A 12,248-nucleotide genomic window follows, 5' to 3' on the forward strand; every position below is an offset into this window, starting at 1 on the left:
CTCTGATTTTTGTTCACCTTCAGCATTTCCCTCTTTCTGTTTTGTGTAATAGATCTTATTCAAAAGCTTTCTTTAATACTCTAATGATGCAATGACAAAGGGACCCTCATCTCAGATGAGGTCCTTAAGGGCTACTGATAATGCATATAACCTTTTCCAGCACCAAGATTTGAACTCAAAATTAGCAGACAAAGGCAGGACCTGAAATTAATGTTTTTACCGGGGAGTGTAATTAGCCAATAGAGCAGCTTCTGGTAGGAGTAGCTGATCCACAGTCAAAGGCTTACTGTGTTTTTGTTTGTTTCCTTGTATTTAATGTGAGCCATATGGCAATGAACAGTACTTCATTTTGAGTATCCAAGGAGGGAAATTCTCATTAACAAAGGCTTTATAGTAGCTTGTGTGAAAGAGGGCTTTCATTATACTTGTAGGGCTAATTTATATGGGGTAATGTTTGGTCTCAGTTAATCCATCTGTCCAATATTTTAACAATATTTTAATGAAACTTTGAGCGAGATCTCAATGCAGAAAGAGTTGCCTATTTTAACCACTGATTTTCAGTAAAATATTGAGAAATGAGAAACTGAAATCTTAACTCTAACAAGGGAGAATTACAATGATTGTAATTGAATTTAACAGGATCAGCATTTTATGTTCAACAACTGAAGTAGTGAAACATAAATTTATACATACTTAAGGTTACCTTTTTACATCTAAGAGGCAGTTCTTGTAAACCCCACAATTCTCTCATATGTCATAATATTTTATAATACATATGCAAAAAAAAAAAAAAAGAAAAAACACTAGAAAATCACCTTTGGAAAATATTAATTTTGTCTCAGCCTCTTTCCTAATTCATGATAGTCACAAAGTTGGTCCTTACTAAATGAAAACTGAAATTATATTGGTCATTCTGTTTATTGTTCATGATTCTTAGCCCTTTGACCAAGTGTCCAAAGATATTAATCTATGCTGATTACATGCTATTTTTAACTGCATCTTGAATCATGCAATTGTTTGCTTCTGATGAGTGATTTTAATGGGATCTGGAATTCAGTGGCCCTTGTGTGTCCCTTCCAACTTAGGTTATTCTATGATTCTATGATGATCAGACCTAGCTGACTGGGGATATGCTTGGCTTCCACCTCCTCACCCTTTAGTGAGCAACCATCCCTTACTGTACACTGCTGTAACTGTCTACTGAAAGAGTTAGAAAAGCTCAGATTCAGCTCCTGTTCCAGTGGACAAAGGGATGTTACTTTTAGATGTTGGGATCATGTGTTGAATCAGTCCCTGAAATAATAAAAAGCAATCTGAGGCAGAGTCAGCTTTAGTCAATTCTGCTCACTTGAAAGATTTTGTTTAATGGTCAGGTTATGAGTCTGGCTAAGGAGTTGCTACAAAGCTGTACTATGCTTTAGAGGATTGAACCTGTTCAGAACTGTATTTAGCAAACCTATAGGTAATCTTAAAATCTATTGCAAAACAAGAAGCTTTTATCAGACTGTCATTTCTTCACTTTAGAATAGTTAGGTATCACCTAACTAGCTCAGATGGCTGAGTGAGCAATTCCTGTATTCTTGATTTACTAAGTCTTGAAAATTTTACTGCTTTCAGACTTTTGAATGTAGCTGTGGTTGGATAATGTTTTAGTTTCTGTGGCTTTTGGAGAAATAAAACTTTTACTTATTCTGCACAGCATTCATATCCCTCCTCCCTCTCCTTGTTATGTATATAACATTTTTTGTGATCAGACTGTTACATTTAGCAGCACATGACTCATGGTCAATTGCAGCTCAGTCAAATGTCACTGTTGTGAATATATTGCACAGTGAGCCTCCCTTGCACGTCTTTGGTACAATATTTATTACTCAGCGGTTGGTGGAGTCAATGGAAAAATTCCCATGAGGCTGCAACGACATTTGGAGCAGGTCTGAGTTTGCCTTAAAAAAAAAGGCCTATTTGTAGTGTGTGTAGTCATCTCTTTTATAAGTTTAATGTAGTCACTGTTGGTGACTAAAAGGGAAGTTTCAGTGTACACTGGTTGAAAGACTGTACATACCCAGGGCCCCTGAAGAGCTCATAGGTTTTCACATGAGCTAACAACCATTTGCAATAAGAACACGTCAGCTACTTTTTGAACAGGAGGTCTGTAGCAGATACCCACTGCAATGTCACCCATGATAGTCTGCCCACCAATCATAATGTAAATTGTTGGCTGGGTCATGCCCCTCCCTAGACAGAGCTCTGTGCATTCCCACCACTCTCATACAAAGGGCCAATTCCTTGCCTTCCCCATCTCTCCTTCCTAAATGCCCTCCTTTCTTTCTGAATTTTGCTTTAAGCCTCATTACTTGTATTTCATTCCTGAGCTCTTTTGCTTATTTACACACTCCTTCCTAGGGCCACAATTGCTTTTTTCCCATATTCCCTTGCCGCCATTCTTTTGTGTCTCCCTGTCTATCTTCCTCTATCAACACTTTGATATCTTCACATCAGTAGGTATCTGGTAATAGTAGAAGACCCATACCTCAATAGAGGTACTTTGATGCCATTCTTTGAGTCCCTCAGTAGTTGTACTTTTTCCTCTATTGTCTTCCACAGCCCTCAAGACTTAGGTTTTTGCAAGGCAGTCTGCTTGAAGAACTGTCACTTTTCTTATAGTCTCAAATAATTGTTATTACTTAAGTTACTAAGTAAAAGTGTGGAAGCACTGATGCTTTTTAAGAAAAATCTGGATGTAATATACCAGCCAGGATAATCTATGATATGCTAGTATGAGTAGGATCTCAGCTTGGTTTTCATGGAGGTCTGTTTCTTTGAGACATATTTATGTGCCCAGCCTGGCCACCTTTATATACAGTCAAAGAAACCATGTGTGCAATTTGTCTTGAGCAATATGACTAAAAAATAGCTTTTTTAAAGCCATCAAGATGATTTGATATGATGGGACTGACCTGTGCCAGTCTGTGTGGGCTCACTTACATGGCAGAGCTCCACATAAGCTGTGATATCACAGCAGGTTTTGCTGGGGTATCACAGTAAAACAAGAAATCACTGGCTCAATTTTAAAGCAGTGAAAAGAAAACAACATGAAAAACCAGCTTAAAATAATTTACAAGACAAATAATGCAAGTGATTAGAGCAGTCAACATACACATTTAACCCATTTTTAAAAGTCGGCTTCTACTTTTAAAAATGTAAAACTGAGTAATATTAGCTTTTATATTACCTCTTTGGTCTGAGATTTACTCATTGCTGCTGCAGAAGGTACAAATTCCCTTAAAATGACATTTTCTGACAATACAACATTTCTGTAACACAAATGACTATTTTGAATCCACTGCTCCTTGTTATCTGTTTTTCTTTGCTAAGCCCTGAAAATATGTAATTGATTCCTCATAGAGGTGATGTGAGTTAAGACTACCTCTGCATAAATAAGTGGAAGAATAGGAAGGTAAGGGCACAGAGAATAAGGCTCAACATCTCTGAAGGGAGTTGACATTTTTGTCTTAAAAGGCTGTCAACTCTTACAGTCATTTATGACTGATTCTCAGAAGACAAACGTCTAAAATTAAATGCTTCAGATTTGCAATCAACAATGAGTCATGGGTAGATGTAGAGAAAAGCAGAAAAAAACCAGCAATGACAGAATGTGGGTGTTAAGAATAATACAAAATAAATCTGAGATCTGATAGCTGAATATTCACAATTAATCTCATTCTATTTTAGTTTTCTAGAAAGATGTTACTTGAGTTTAATTAACTAGTTTTTCAACATCCCATGTAAGATGAATAATTTGTTAACCAAAATAGCAAAATATTCACATTCAAACAAGGAAATCTATTGTACATGTGAAAATCAATAGCTAAAAAAAAATGATTTCACTGTTTTTTGAAGAAGTCCTTTTGTGTTACTCAGTTGTAATGGAGTCTGATTTTCCATGACTTTCTAGCTGTTTTTAAAAAAATATTAAAAGTAGCTTCATGGAGTACATCTCTTCTTCATTATTTCTCCCAGAGCCTTCAGTTTGATCTTCAGTGCTCTGAATAAGATCAAATCATCCAGATAGCTGTTTGCTTAGCCTGCTACCGGCATTATCAGGTGAATGATAACAATAAAATTTGCCATGTGCAACTATGGGATCATATCCCAGTGCTTATTTTCTCTCCTGGAAAGGCTGTGAGTAAGTGGCAGTCATGTCTCCAGGGAATCATCAAAGAGCATGCAGATGGGAGATAGGATGGCAGCCATTTTGGCAAAGATTTCCCTCCCTGAGGTGGGAGGATGAGACACATGAACAAAGCAATTTCTACATGAGTGCATCTTACTGCCCTGCAGTCAGGTTCACTTTTCCTTTCACTCTTAAAGATGTGCTTAGTAAAATAACAGATGATAGCATCTATCCATTTAATGTCTGATATATTGAGAACATATTGCACAAATTCAGAATACATTTTAAGAGAAATTAAGTTTGAAAACTGGTCATCATGCCAACATGGGAAAATCACACTTCAACTTCTCATGACAAAGAAGAAAATAGACTGCAGTTAAACTTCAGGTTTTGATTACAGTCAAAATGTCTTTGTCAGTATGATTTCATGGTTGCTGTGTTAATTATGCATAACTGAATATTCTGACCCTATTTGTATACTGAAGTATACAATTCCTAATCTTCATGTGTTAAATGTTCTCCAGGAAAAGGTGTACCTTCTGTCCCAGGAGGGTTCCTCCTGAATAGAGCCAGCACCAAGCACTTTGCCCTCTGCTTCTGATCTTTTTCCTTACTGATCAGTGATTGCGGCCCAGCCTTCTGTGAAAAAGTGAAGGCAGCTTTCAAGCCTCCACAGGCCTCCATTAACTCGAGTTGCAATCATTGAAGTGGAGAATACAAGAAACTGCCTGGCAGCATCTTCCTTCAACCAGCAGAGAAGCTGCCCATCTGTCTCACCTAAATTAGGGTATGAACTAGGGTTAGAATATGGGTCTTCCCTCTTTTGCTATTCAACATATTTACAGTGGAGCTAGAAATTACTTACATACTTGGTATTTAAAACACAACAATGAAATAATAATTGGTCAAAGGCTGCTCTATTTAGTATTGTATCTAAATGAAGTGAGCCTTACCAGTTTTCCAGCAGACTGAAAATCAAAAGCAAATATTAGTGCCTCCCCCTTACCCTGGTGATAAGAATAGGTAATTATATTTTATCCAGAAGCAAATACCAGAAGCACAATGGAAAAGACATATGAGATACCTTACAGTGAAGGCTTCTTTTATCAAAACTCGAGACTCCTGGCATTTAGGATACCCTTTGGGACCTCACATTGTGCGTAAGGTACACATGCCTAGTAAACTGAACAGACCTTGAGCAATGACTCTAGCAGTGTATGTGATGATATTCAAGAATCTTAGCCTTAGAAAAGGGAATTGAAAGAACAAGGCAAAATGCAGTGCATGAAATAAAGAATGAAGTACCATCAGGTGATAAAGAAGTGTGTCCAGTGTAACAAATACTTGAAGTCCTATTTATGGTGGGTCTCCCTCTTGGCTGCATCATGGAATTCAAGGCTGACTACAATATAGACCAGTAACACCATCATTAAAAAGCCACAGGACTTGATGGCTTGATGCCTAGTTTGAATTTTCTTGGTTTAACAGTGGTATGAAATGTTCTGTGGGTGGGTTGGCTCCTTTTCTCCATGCCAGCTTTTTCTGCTGCCACTTCTTTGAATTGTCTGCTCTGAGGGGTTTTTATATCCCTTAGGGTTTTTTTTTCTTCTCCTTCTGACACTGCTGTAGAAGCTTTGTTTCATGCTCTTTTCAGGCTGCACTGGGTAAAAGGGCTGTTTCAAAAGATGGTATTGAGAAGTTAGCTTTTTAATATTTAAAATAAGCCTTTACTTTCGAGTAATCTTTCAAGAGTTTGAAGCTGATTCCCTCACTAATACAGGTTGCTCTTCTGTTGCATGAGCATGGGCTCACATATGTGTGCTGACTTACTGTTCCAGCTTACAGCTGCCAGTTCTGGCCTGCTGGCAGAAGGATGGTATTGAATTCTTTTAGCGATTTTTTTTGGTTTGTTTGTTTTTTTTTTCACTTGAGCACTTTGTTTTACTGTCTCTATTTTATTTAAAAGAGAGGATGATGGAAGACCTGGGAAGAAACCAAATTAGTTTACAGGCCATAGAATTTCACAGTGTTCTGTTAATTAACACTAAAACCATGGGAGAAACAAGCTAAACAAGCAGCCAGCTGGAAGGAGGTGCACAAACACATCAAGATAGATGTGACTGTAAACTGGTGGCTACAATCAGTTTCATCATAGAATTAAAATAATTTTCAAAGTTTCAGTGCTTCTGAAATAATTTCCATTGTAGATCTTTAGGTAATTCCAAACCAAAGCTTCAGTCTTTGCAGGAATAAAACTGCTGGTTTCAGTTGAAATATTGAGACAAAAGGCATGATTAGCCTTGTCACCAGGCAACTATCTGTGTTTGAATTAAAGAATATCTAATGATGATTTACCTAGCGCTGTAGCCTTTAGGCTTGGTGGTACACCTAAATCAGATCTTCTTCAGACCAAAACTGCAGTATATTGTGCTTGGGGACCTGCTTTTTCTTCTGCACTTGGTTCCAACTGCAAGTCTGTAGGTGTGCCCTATGGACACAATTAGAAAATTCAGAGAGTTCCTCAGGATGAGTTTTCCACTAGTGAATATGAGAGTTGTAATTTAGATTTAGGCCCAATGTCAGCTAGCTCTTTACCAAAAGTGCGTATTAGTAGTATTTAAAATTGTTTAGTAGGGAACACAGGAGAATGGGAATAGAACTGAAATTATAGATGTCACATGGAAATTTTCATAACTTATGAGCAGTCCAAATAAAAGGAAAAAGAAAAAAAGAAGGTTTTCAGGGTTTTATTTGTGTGGGTAGAGTTTTGTTTCTCGCTTGGGTTAGCTGAATTGTGAAATAGAAAGCAGGATTTGAATAATTAACTGTAGACCCAGCTAACTAAAGTTTTCTGTAGGAGGATGGTGCTCAGTACCTGTGTCTGTATGGAGTAGTATCAACACTACTGATGAGCAATTCCCTGATGGACTTTGCAGCCTTTAGGACTTCTTTCCAAGCAAAGCACCAGTAATGTATTGTGTATTATTTGATGCAGAAGTAGAATAACCTGGGGGGAAAATATTCCTAAACCAAACACCTAGCTAGCTAGCTAGTTTGGTTGATTGATTGACTGATTGATTGATTGATTGATTCCTGGAAGTATTTACAGTGAGAAATCAGATTAATTGATACTGCATATAACCAGCAGTTTCTGGGCCAGAAATATAAGGTTACCGATTTAAATTCTATCCAGCAACAGGCAGTAGTACAGCGACATACTAGTCACATCCGTCCAGTGGGTTGGAAGCCATTTATACTACCTGCTTTCAGACACATGCTTTATGTGAAAGAGCTAGGATTCTCCATTCACTATAAATTGTTTAGATTGTGCTAATGCTACAAATCTATTAGCAGAGTAAAGGAGGCTGGTAATTAAATAGCCACTGCCACGCTTGTGAATTCCTCCTTCAGGCAGACTTTCAATAAATTATGAGAATATGAAAGGCAGCAGCATGGTGTCCTGAAGAAGTGCCAGTTTTGCAGAAAAGAAAAATAGAAAATAGAAAAGCAGTAAAGATAACCTGCTTAGAATAGAATTTTTTTTGATCAGCAAAGCATTTTTATAGAAGAACTGTTGGGAAGTAAAGATGTTTAAGCAAGTATTTACGTATCCGTCCTAACTACCATGTTGGTTGATAAAATATGATGAAAGAACTATCAGCTATTTAATGTGTATACATACAGCTCAATGTTGTCAGAATTGATTTAATACAGGATTTTTTCATTTTCATATAGTGTTTTGTTCTCTTTCAGTGATGATCAAAGTCAGAAAGGGGACTGTGCCTTAAAAGTGGCTTTACCTTCTTGTACCCTGTTTCATAACATTTAGTTCCAAGCATTGTACTGTTGACTTCAGATAGACTTGGACTGGGCTTTTAATGCCTGGTACGTGGAGCATTTCAGTCAAATTGTTGTCTTTCTAAGTATCAAATTTCTCTCTCTCTCTCTTTTTTTTTTTTTTTTTGTGTTACTGTTTGGTCTTTGTAGAATTTGTTCCACAGCACAGCTGATGTGTTACTGACACACCACCACAAAAGTGAAGCACATTGTTCCTGCTTCAGTATGTATCTCTTGCTGCTTTATTAACAGCAGGGTTAAAATATTGTTCTCCTTATGTGTCTGTTTGTCTTCGGTGCACAGTGGGGAAAAAATTACTACTATTTGTGTCTGAATTGTAGTAACTAGAGATACTGTCATGCATAGCATAGCTTTGTATCCAGATGTGTGTGCACCCGTGTTTACATATAAAGTGGAACTTTATTCTCATCTCATTTACATTAATGAGAACTATAACTTGTTTTAAGTAATTTGATTTACATAAATGCAGCACTAGGAATAGATGCCAAGGTGTTAGACTAACAAACTGCATAGCCCAGGATACTCAGTAAAGGAAGGTAATTGGATTATATTTTTTGCATAACAGCTTTTGTGATCCTTCGACAAACCAGGAGTTTATCCTCATCTGCAAATGAGTATTTTCAGTGGGTAGTTGAAAGATAATTTAAAAAGATAGATATAAGTTTATCTTAAACTGGCATCAATTATTCACACCTTTATAATATCTCAGTTTTGTTACAACTGTGGTTTCTATCTGGAAATAAGATGTGCCATAATTAGGCACCATTGAGTACAAAATGTCACTGAGCAATATCTTCTGCCTCAGAGTTCCTCACTGCCACACTCAAGCTTTTCTTTCTCTGCTAAATTTTGAATTATATTACTCCTTTGACCTTGGTAGTCAGCATTTTCCATGTTACATCTGAGCAGCCCACTAAAACTGTCAAATAAAAGTCATCATCAGTAACTTTCTTTGCTTGACACAATGCAGCTCTCTATAAGTAAAACTCACATGTGTTTGTCTGATGTCAGATGTGTTTTATGCCAGTCAGACATGGCACTAAATGACCACAGAAATTAGACTGACACAAAGCTCCCTGTCCTGCACTTAAAATAACATGCCATTCCTATATTTACCTTTGCTACCTCTAATACTTCGTAGAATATATAGTTAAAAAACCTATATGAAAAATCTTCAGTCAGTATGTTTTTCTTCTGTACAGGAAGATGAGAGCAGAAATCTGAGTTCAAAGGCAGAGGTAGGCAGTCAAGTTGCCTTTCCTCAGTATGACAAAAGCAAACACTGTGGTGTTGAGCCACAACTCTCTCATATGTGGTGCTGCTGCTGATCCAAACTAGACCAGAGCTGTCACACATGCTGCAGTGATGTAGTTTCACATAAAAGGCACTGTGGAAAATCAGCAGCAATTTTAGGGAAAATGTTTACAAAAAACCGAAGAAAATAATTTATTGTCTTCCTTTAATTTTCCTTTCTTGTGTTTCTTTTTTATTTATCTTGCATTTTTATAATTGCAGACGTGTTGAATTCAAATAAGGATCTTTTTGTTGCAGTTCTTTTTGGACATTTGCAAATTATTCTGATCAGTAACAGTGAATTGTGACAGCCCTTTGCTAAATTTCAGTGATACCAGCGACATTCTTCATTCCCTCAGGACAAGATGCTGCAGTTTTAGAATATATCAAGAGGAGCAGTGCTAAATAGGAAGATTTCAATTTTGTCAAAAAAGTTTCCGTGTTTTTGTTAGCTTTTGATGTATCTTTGAAAGCAAAAAGAATTGTCAGCACTGAATACCAACCTGTATGAGAAAGTGGGATTTTACAGTGCTGAGGATGCAGGAGGCTGGTTAGTATTGGCAAATAGAATTGTGAAGTCTGTTTGAAGGATGAAGTGAGCATAAGCTGTAACATTTTAATTGGCTGTTTTATTAAGGGGTTGCAGAAGATGGAGACATAGAAGCAAATGCTTCAGTTACCAACAGCTGAAATTTTGATTGAATAAAATTCCCATGTCTTTCAAATACCTCTCTACTGAAACAGAAAGCTGTGCAATACCATTTTCATAAACAGCTTTCTTAAAGATGCACAAAACTTAGCCATAACAGATATGTGTTACCAAATGAAGAATAAAAGCATATAACTGCACTCTAAGGAACAGTAGAGGTGTTTTATTTCATTTTTAAACAGCTTGATTTTCACTGCAATACTACAATAACTGACAGTTATATTATTTCAGTAAAAGTTTTGACATAGAAGAACTGTCAGTTCATCAGACAGCTTCAGTGTCTCTCTTCAGGTTTACAGTCTTGCTCTTGTATTCTTCACAGGAGTTGACTGAAGTATAGAAAAGAATGTGGGACTTAATTGATACAGCTTAATGATCTATTAGTTCCTTTTTTATTCACCTTTGTTTTCCAGTTTTGTTAGTGCTGTTGAGTCAATTGGTCAAATTCGACTTTTTATAATAGGTGGTAGACTTGGAATTACATGTCCAAATTTCATGGAAGGCAGTAAATTTCTCAGACCGTGACTCCACTTTACAGATACATAGCACAGTCAATTCTTCATAAATATGTTGTACAAAAATAGTACTTTTGAGTGATGTCAGTTTGTATTATAAGTCATTGTCTTAACTCACTTGGTGTGTTTTCCTTAAATTGTCAGCTTTGAGATTGAAATTTGAACTGATTTGTTATCAGATGCAATTCTATTAATTATTGAGAGGAGCAGTTCCTCATTCGAAGACCCGTGCAGGAACCACATTTCCATGTTGGGATGAGAACTTATTGCACCCTCCTTCTCCTCTCTGTTTCAGTTTGCGGTGGAAGAGAACCCAGCTGTGTGGATTAGGAAGGCACCCCAGGGTCACTGCTAAGGTTCCAGCCTATAAAATCCACTTGATTTATAGACAGCCTGGGAGTGTTAGTTTTTAATTAAAGAAAGCTCCTGGCCATAGGATCTGTGAAGAAAGAAGCTTCTTCCATGAAGAGAAGCTTGAAAGCTTGTGAACATAAATGCCCTGATAGCAGAAGACAATTAAAATGATCAAAAATCTTCAAATTTGAGATTTCATAATCTTTTTTTTTAAGAGACTTGTAATATTTTCCTTACTATATTTCTGTTTGAAAATGCAGTTTTACTTTTGTTGAAGGTGTCTTTCTGTTTGCTATGGTAAATACTGAAGAAATGATGATGCTTGTTAAACAGATGAATCCCTTGTGTAATTTCATTGACTTCACTCGAGCTTGTTCCAGTGCTCTATTTCAGGAGAATCTCAAATGGTGCACAAATGCTTTCTCTGGTGTGAGCTCTCTCTTGTTCTGCATACACGGAAATGATGACAATAACTTGGCCTTTAAGCCTTTGGTTGTTTGAAGAGCTGAGTTCCCCACTAAGCTTCATGGTGCGAGTCACTGGCATTAAGTGTAACAGTGATGAAGATGCCTTATGTGTCACATTCTGTGTCTCACAGCACTCAGCTTCAAAAAACAGGTGTAGGATCCACTCTTCATCCTCTTCTGGGGGTAGTTAAGGTGCTGAGCTCACAAATTGAAACTCCTTTTTAAAAGCAGAGTGCACTTGAATGCCAAAAAAATACTTGTCTTTTAAATAAAATAGCTTTATAAATTAAAAGGTTCAAGTTTACTCTATGAACTTCATTTTTCATGAAGGGAATGAAGCATTTTTCTCATTTCTCCTTTCCCCATAGGAATCTTTCACACATTTTATTTTAAAACTAAACAATTCCCAGTTTCAACATAGAATTGTAGAATTTTTAAAGTTGGAAAGACCTCTAAGATCATCCAGTCTAATCATTAACCCTGCACTGTCATCTTTACCACTAAGCCACGTCCCTGAGTGCCACATCCAGAGACAGTAATTCTACTGCTTCCCCTCTTCCACTGCGTGACAGTCCTTTCAGTGAAGAATTTTTTCCCAATATCCAATCTAAATCTCCCCTGGCACAACTTGAGACCATTTCCCCCTGTTCTGTCACACAACAACAAACTGTGCTCTGCTGGACTTATCGCTTCCATGGTTTGACTCAGAGCTGGTATATCCATCACAGTTGGACTTTTTTTTTAATTAAATGCTTGAGATTTACATTTCAGAACATTTTGTATCAAAGCGTATTTACATGTAGCAGTAAGGAAAAATAGCTTTTACAAGGTGGCAGCACTGTTTATAACATTCCTTGTTTGTTTCTCTAGAGAAAAAT

The 12,248-nt window shown here is 36.9% G+C and overlaps 1 long non-coding RNA gene across 1 annotated transcript in view; it reads left to right on the plus strand.

The window, feature by feature from the left end:
• LOC139671873 (uncharacterized) overlaps positions 1 to 11,053 on the plus strand; it is a 33,685-nt gene extending 22,632 nt beyond the window's left edge. The window contains exon 3 of the long non-coding RNA XR_011697802.1: positions 10,845 to 11,053. This is a non-coding gene — a long non-coding RNA (uncharacterized lncRNA). The remainder of the gene's footprint in view (positions 1 to 10,844) is intronic.
• Positions 11,054 to 12,248: the final 1,195 nt, after the last annotated feature.

Source organism: Pithys albifrons, chromosome 5, assembly GCF_047495875.1.
Source record: "Pithys albifrons albifrons isolate INPA30051 chromosome 5, PitAlb_v1, whole genome shotgun sequence".
Lineage (NCBI taxonomy): Eukaryota > Metazoa > Chordata > Aves > Passeriformes > Thamnophilidae > Pithys > Pithys albifrons.